Below are 7,816 nucleotides of genomic sequence, written 5' to 3'. Positions count from 1 at the left end.
GATTCCTCCCCCCAAGCCTTATGCAGGTGAACCGCAAGATTGTAGGGGTTTCCTAAACCAGTGTGAGGTGCAGTTTGAAATGGCCCCCCATCTCTACAATACTGATCGCAAGAAGGTAGCCTACATTTATAACCTCCTCACTGGCAGCGCCCTGGCTTGGGCTTCCCCGGTTTGGGAGCGACGTTCTGACCTTACCCAAGATTACCCGGCATTTAAAGCCGAGTTTCAACAAGTATTCGATTCTCCCGCTCGTCGGGAGATGGCATCTGTTTCTCTCCTCCAGATCACTCAGGGACGGCGAATGGTGACGCAGTATGCTGTGGAATTCCGGACTCTAGCAGCCGAGACTAACTGGGGACAAGAGGCTCTCGTCTCCGTGTTCTGGCAAGGCCTGGCAGATCCCATCATGGATGAACTCTCTCACCAATCCAGGCCGGATCAATTGGAGGTCCTCATTGATTTGGCTGTCCGAGTGGATCAACGTATGCAGGTATGCCGCTCAGAGCGTCAGCGCACTCGCGTCCATAACTTTCAAGTTCCGTTCTCCAGAACTCCCAGCAACACTCCTGCACTGGAGTTGCCAGAGCCAATGCAATTGGGGGTACAACGCATCCGCACACCGATACGGCAGTTCCGCCACGCTGGGGGATTGTGTTTCTACTGCGGATCCATGGAACATCTGGTTCGGGAGTGTCCACTGCGTCCGGGAAACGGGAACACCCAGTGAGTACAGAGGGGCTCTCTCTGGGTATAATGTCTCCACGTCCCCTTTCTAAAGGTGAACTCCCTAAGAAACTTACATTTCCAGTCTCCCTTTCAGGTGATACGTTCAAGACTTCTACCGCTGCTTTCATTGACTCAGGAGCTAGAGGAAACTTCGTGGATCTTGAATTCGCCAGGTTATTCGCACTCGTCGGTATCGATGGATGTCCTCTTACCCCGGCCCACATCTCCTTAGAGACAGCTCCCTTGCTTCTGTCCTCACATCTGCACAAGGAGATCTTAGTTCTCGATGCCATTCACGCTCCTGGGATACCCATCACCCTTGGTCTTCCTTGGCTGCAGCTTAACAATCCTCTCATTGACTGGACTTCCTCTGCTCCCATTTCCTGGAGGCCGAGGTCAGGCGAGATTCATCAACTGCTGGCCAATACCTCTGTTCCCAAAGTTATTCTACCTTCTGTTTACCATCAATTCCGGGATGTTTTCAATAAGGTACAGTCAGACCTCTTGCCGCCACACAGGACTTATGATTGTCCGATCGATCTAGTTCCAGGTTACTCCCTACCCAAGTCCAAGACCTACCCCTTGTCGTTACCAGAATCTCACGCTATGGATGAATATATCTGTGAGAATCTCAAGAAAGAATATCTACGAATATCTGGTAATGCCTTTTCGGCTGTAGTAATGCTCCCGCTGTCTTCCAGGATTTCATCAACGACGTCTTTCGTAAGGTACTCAATATTTTTGTTATTGTATACTTGGATGATATCCTGATTTTTTCCAAAGATCTCCATGACCATATACGCCACACCTCCTACGTCCTTTCCCGTCTCCGTGAACACCATTTGTACGCCAAACTGGAGAAGTGCACCTTTCATCAGACCTCTACTCCGTTCCTGGGGTATATCATTTCCGATGAGGGGTTTATGATGGACTCCGGTAAACTTCAAGCAGTCACTGAATGGCCAAGACCCAACTCTCTCAAGGCCATACAATGTTTTTTAGGGTTCGCTAATTACTATCGTAAGTTTATCCGAAGTTTTTCCACCATTGTGGCACCCCTCACTGCGCTCACCAAAAAAGGAGCTGATCCTTCTGCTTGGTCATCCGAGGCCATCTCCGCCTTCGAGACACTCAAGGAAGCCTTTATATCCACACCTATTCTCCGTCATCCCAACATCGAACTTCCCTTCATCCTGGAGGTCGACGCTTCTTATTGCGGCGCTGGTGCCGTTCTTTCCCAGAGACCCACGCCCCAAGATAAGTTGCATCCCTGTGCATATTTTTCCAAGAAATTCTCGTCTGCCGAGAGGAACTATGACGTGGGTAACAGGGAACTTCTGGCCGTGAAGATGGCTCTTCAAGAGTGGAGACACCTGCTGGAGGGGTCAAAAGAGCCATTTACTATTCTCACGGACCACAAGAACCTTCTTTACATAGAGAACGCTCGACGCCTTGGTCCACGACAGGCTCGTTGGGCTCTTTTTTTTTCTCGATTCGATTTTCACCTGTCCTATATTCCCGGGACCAAGAACGTAAAGGCAGACGCACTCTCCCGTATACATTCTTCTGAAGAGAGGCCAGAGGAATCGTTGGAGACTATCCTTCCACATGAGAGGATTCTCGCCACGTCTATTTTCAACAATCTTGACAAGATTTTGCACTCCCAGAGACGCATTCCCAAGGACTTGGTTGTTCCCGACAACAAACTCTTTGTACCATCCAAATTTGTTCCAGAGGTACTGTCTTGGGGTCACTCCTCTAAATCTGCAGGTCATCCAGGTTTTAAGAAGACTACTGATCTCATTTGTCGGAATTTCTGGTGGCCAAGGATGTCTCAAGATATTCTGGAGTTTACCCGCGCATGCCCCACGTGCGCTCAAAGCAAGACTCTCCGTCAAAAGCCTCAGGGTTTTCTGTTACCCCTTCCAGTTCCCGACCGCCCCATGTCCCACATTTCTATGGACTTCATCGTGGAGTTGCCCAGGTCCAGAGGAATGAACACTATCTTGGTGGTCGTGGACAGGTTCTCGAAGATGTCCCATTTCATAACACTTAACGGATTACCCACCTCCCCCGCCCTTGCTGATATCTTTACGGAGCAGATTTTCCGGATTCATGGGATCCCTTCGTCCATTGTTTCTGACAGAGGTTCTCAGTTCGTATCCAAATTTTGGAGAGCTTTCACGAAGAGATTGGGCATCTCTTCTTCCTTCTCTTCCGCCTATCATCCTCAGTCCAATGGACAAACGGAGAGAATCAATCAATCCCTGGAGAAGTACCTGAGATGTTTTATATCCGATTTCCAGGATGATTGGGCTCAACTCCTCTCTTGGGCAGAGTATGCCGTCAATTCTGCAAAAAACGAGTCCACCCAGGAGTCACCATTCTTTATAAATTATGGGTTCCACCCTCCCTGTCTTCCCATCCCCAACATTCCTTCTGGAGTACCAGCCGTAGATGAACGCATTTCTTCCCTCCAAACCGCATGGTCCAGGATTCAGTCTACCCTTCTCAACTCCTCCCGCAGATCGAAATTACAGGCCGATCGTTGTCGTCGTTCGGCACCCAGTTACAAACCAGGGGATTTGGTATGGCTCTCCTCTAGGAATATCCACCTCAAGGTACCATCTCCTAAACCGGCACCTAAGTTCCTGGGACCCTTCCCTATTTGTGAACAAATCAATCCTCTGGCATTCCAGCTCCAACTACCACCCAGTATGAAGATTCCCAATGTATTTCATGTGTCCCTCTTAAAACCATTTATCTCCAGTCACTTCTTTCCGGATCAGACTCATAAACCGGATCCCATTACTGTACAAAATAACGAGGAATACGAAGTTCACTCTCTTTTGGATTCTCGTCTATCCAGGGGTCAGCTCCAGTTCTTGGTGCAGTGGAAGGGCTTTTGCCCTGAAGAGAGATCCTGGGTACCTTCAAAGGACATTCATGCCCCGGCCCTTCTTAAGTCCTTCAGGAGAAAGTTTCCAGAGAAACCGTTCTTAGACCGTCCTGAGGCCGTGCCTGAAGAGGGGGGTACTGTCAGGAATCGGCGTTCTCCTCGCTTCCCACACAGAGCACTCCCTCTCCGCAGGGAGCCCCTGGACACACAAAACAATCCTGCCTTACCGGCCTCCACGGCTCATCGCCCCTGCCGCCGTCGCGGGATCACTCCCCTCGGCGATTCCTCTGCTCAGCGCCGGGCGCGCCCACGCCCTCCTGCACGCACACCTACACGCACGCCAGCCTCAGACGTTATGTGCATGCATTCCCAGCTTACAGAGCACACGCCTAACAGAGCACTTTTAACCACTGCTCCTGCAGTGAGGCGTCGCCCCCAAGCATCACACAGTTCCATGCAAATCAATGATTACACTCAGCTGGGCTGTAACACCTCCCTCCTATCAGGGATGACTCCTTGCAGTCCTCCAGGCCTGCCCCCTTTTCCCATTGGCCTGCCCAGCTTTATTATGCCTGTGCTTCCCATCACTCGTCGCTCGACATATTTCTGTATGGAAGCATTTGACTACTCTCTCAGTGACTCCTCAGGTATTGACGCGGATTGGACGACTACCCCCTCTGGCTCTCGACTTCGGCTCTACTTGGACTTCGTGACTTCTGGCATCCCTGTAACACGGCTTATACCTTCGACCATCCGCAACTCTCCAATCCCTGATCTTGGCAATGGCAATAACTACTCCTCCTCTACTACCGGTACCAGCAAGTATTGTCTTCCTTACTATACCTGGCCTGGCAACACTAACACCACACTCCGGACGCGCTCCCTTTGCTGCGGGTGCGTGTATCCCTAGGTCCCACCTCAGCACAAGGGACGGGTCTGGGCTGCGGGCAGCACCGGCGTAACACAGTACATGTTTCTGTTCTCTCCAACTTCCCCTTTCCTCTTCTATCCACATTTCTTCATCTACAGGTATTCTCCCCTCCACAAATGCCTGTGTCCATACACTGCACCATAATTTATACACCTCTTTCCCAACAAGTTCTCTACCCCTCACTAAAAAACACCCTGTAGATGGACGTTCACAGACGTACACAATTTGGAGACGTTTATAATGTGAAATTATAATAAGGCTTTATTGTGCCTTTTCCTTTTCATCAGGAAATCCATCCAAACACAGGGGGGAAACAAAGCTTCTATTCACTTGGGAGTATTTCTAGTGAAATGGAAGAGCAGGAGAGAATCCTAGAAGCAGCGCTTCAGCATGTGAGGTACAATTGGTATTATTGTATAGCCAAGATACGGAGAAATATAATAAGACTATGTCAAGTATTGGACCCAGTGCATTGTAAAGCAGGAATATTCAATAAGGTATAATGTCTTAGGTGAAGAAGTATCCAAAGCCTTGATGGCACTTCACCAGACCAATTAAATCTTACCTGCAGCACTGTTACAGGTCAGCAACTCCCCTTGGATCCATGATGGGGAGAAACAATACTCACTTCAATAGTCATTCCTCCATGTGTGCGTGCATCACGCAGAGTAAGTAACAAAAGCACGAAATCCAGAGATTGCAGCGGAGCACAGCTGAAGAATGGGGCCAGCACCAGCAATGAAGGGTTAAAAACATTGATTTATTCGTACATGGTATGAGGGGGGAGACAGAACACACTGTCTTCAGCTGTGCTCCGCTGCAATCTCTGGATTTTGTGCTTTTATTTCTAGTGAAACACTATGCAATAATTCACATCTCCCTTAGTCAAGCATTTCTCGCAGCCCAAAAACATATAGCATGAAATAAGCAGATATAAGCAGTCTCTTATGAATAAAAGTCTTATCTGTTTCTTGGAGAGAAAATCTTCTCACTTCCTGGTTCAGCTTCAGGTGTAGTAGTTTTCCCTGGGTCCTGAAATCAGCTCTGCTGTGCAGAGCTCAAGACTGGTCAGCTCCAGAGATCTGGGTTTTTTTTTGGTCAGTCTCTCCTGGGACTCAAGAACCTCTGCTCTGTCTATCCAAAGGTCAGCTCTCAGTCAGAGCTAAGGAGTCACTTCCTGTCTGAACAGACAGGTTTTTGTAAACAATCTAATCAGGCAGGTGGTGTTTAGTAATTAACTACCACACTGCTAGATTAAAGGTACATTACTGAACAGGGATAAGTCCCCTGTTACATACCTCCCCTGTTTGTGGGAAGCTCAGGCTTATCACGGCCAAAGCCCATCCTTCCACTCTCATTCTAGATATCCCTGTGAATTTAATGAGAGTGGATGGAGGAAGAGAACCCTCTGTCCCGCTGGGATTGGAGCCCTTTCTCCAGTTTATTTTTGTCTTCTCCCGAAGATGCTTGAGATCAGCACTCCTCATTCGCTCGAGGAGGACTTTTTCCACGTAAAGTCTTTTTATCGTGTGCGCGGTCTTGAGATTTCTGTTGCGTTGAGCACTCCTCTTTTTGTAGACAAAGTGTATGGCAACAGTTGTAGAGCAGTTAGGACTAGCCCTTAGAGTTATCTGCTCTTGAAGTGGTCTTTCTGCAGCTTCTCCACACCACAGAGTCGCCAGTTCAGCTTCTTCAGCTAAGAATTCTTCTGGCTTTGATTCTGCACTCCTACCTCTGTTTGTTGCCTGTTGGGCAGCTGTAGGCTTTGCTAGTGCTTTATTTGGTGGCTCAAACATCGTAATTTTGTTTTGCAGTTGCGTGGAGTCCCCAACTCTCACTGTACCCTTGTCCTTACAGGCATTAGTTACTGTGGAATACTGGTGCTTGGGCAGAGCCTATTGGAGGAATCTGTATCAGAGTCTCCTTCATATTCTGGAGCTCTGTAATTTTTGTCGTCAAGGTTGCCGCTGCGTCTGTTTTCTCCTTGGTGTACTGACTCAAGGGAATGGAACAGTCTCTCTGTTTCTCCAGCTCTTGCTCCAGTTTCTGAGCCTTCTCACGCTCCCTCTCATACAGAGTCACCTGGTATCGAAGCTCCGCTTCCAACAATGCTCTGAAGACATGCAGCGTGGCCTTTAGCTCCTCATACTGCTCTGTGGGGACGTACTGGGTATTCAGACGTTCCTGAAGCGCTTGTACCTCTATAGCAGCCTGCAGTTTTTCTTCCTGTAGAGTTTGCTGCTTCTCCTGAGCATACTGGAGGTGTGTACGCAGACCTTGCAGTTGGTTCTCTGCTTCAAACTTTTCCTTGACTTCTTCTGTCAACTGAACATTTTCTTCTTTCAGTTTTAAGTTTTCTCTTTTTAATCTTGAACTTTCTCCTTTTTCAGTCTCTGTATTCTTCAGGGCTTCTTTGCAGTCCTCCTTCCATTTATGCACATCTGCTTTGAGAATGACAATCTCCTGGCGTGAGACTTCCTTCTCTAGGTTGAGGGTCTGAAGCTCCTTCTGAGAGACTTTGAGATCTATACCAATATTACCAATAGTTTCTTTAGCAATGTCCAGCTCCTCAGTGAGACTGTGTAGTTCCTTTTTGGAAAATTCCAGGTCTGTGCGGTAGCTGTTGGTCTCATGATGTGAGGCATCAAGTGCTCTGAGGAGTGAAAAGAAAATAAAGTGCGCAGCTAACTAATTAAGTGACGTGATAATAGATGTTAAAAAACATAACCTTAAACGGAGCGTCTGCAGCTGCGATGGAGGGGGGGCTCAGAAACCCCCTAGACTAGCAGATAAAGACAAAAAAGACACAGCGCACAACGCTCATAGTGCATAAAACAATATAATAAAGGTACAATTAATTAGGGTAAGTAATGTGCGTACATCAATAAAGATAAATAAATGCAGTTAGGGATAATGTTACCCAACGCCTCAGGAAACCGGAAGGAGTATCCTCTCAAGGGTTATGGCGCTGGTGTCTCGGATACAGGATCCTATTGGTAAGTAGGTAAGTAGATCGCCTCTAAAAAAGTTATTTTCCCCCAAGAGCACGAGTCCAAAGCTGCTGCTGCCACTTGCAGTCTTTTGCCAGAGCACAGCTCCACACCGGCCGGGTCCTCTCACTCCCCTCTGTGCAGAAGCACTTCCGGGTCGATGACGTCACCACAGGGGGGGAGCGCTGGTAATCGCGCCGTTCACACTCGATCAGCTCAGATGGTGGGGTAATAAATTAGAGGTTGAGCTCTTGTCCAGTCATCCAACGC

Source organism: Ascaphus truei, chromosome 2 (assembly GCF_040206685.1).
Source record: "Ascaphus truei isolate aAscTru1 chromosome 2, aAscTru1.hap1, whole genome shotgun sequence".
Taxonomy (NCBI): domain Eukaryota; kingdom Metazoa; phylum Chordata; class Amphibia; order Anura; family Ascaphidae; genus Ascaphus; species Ascaphus truei.
Note: the sequence above shows the minus strand (reverse complement) of the source record.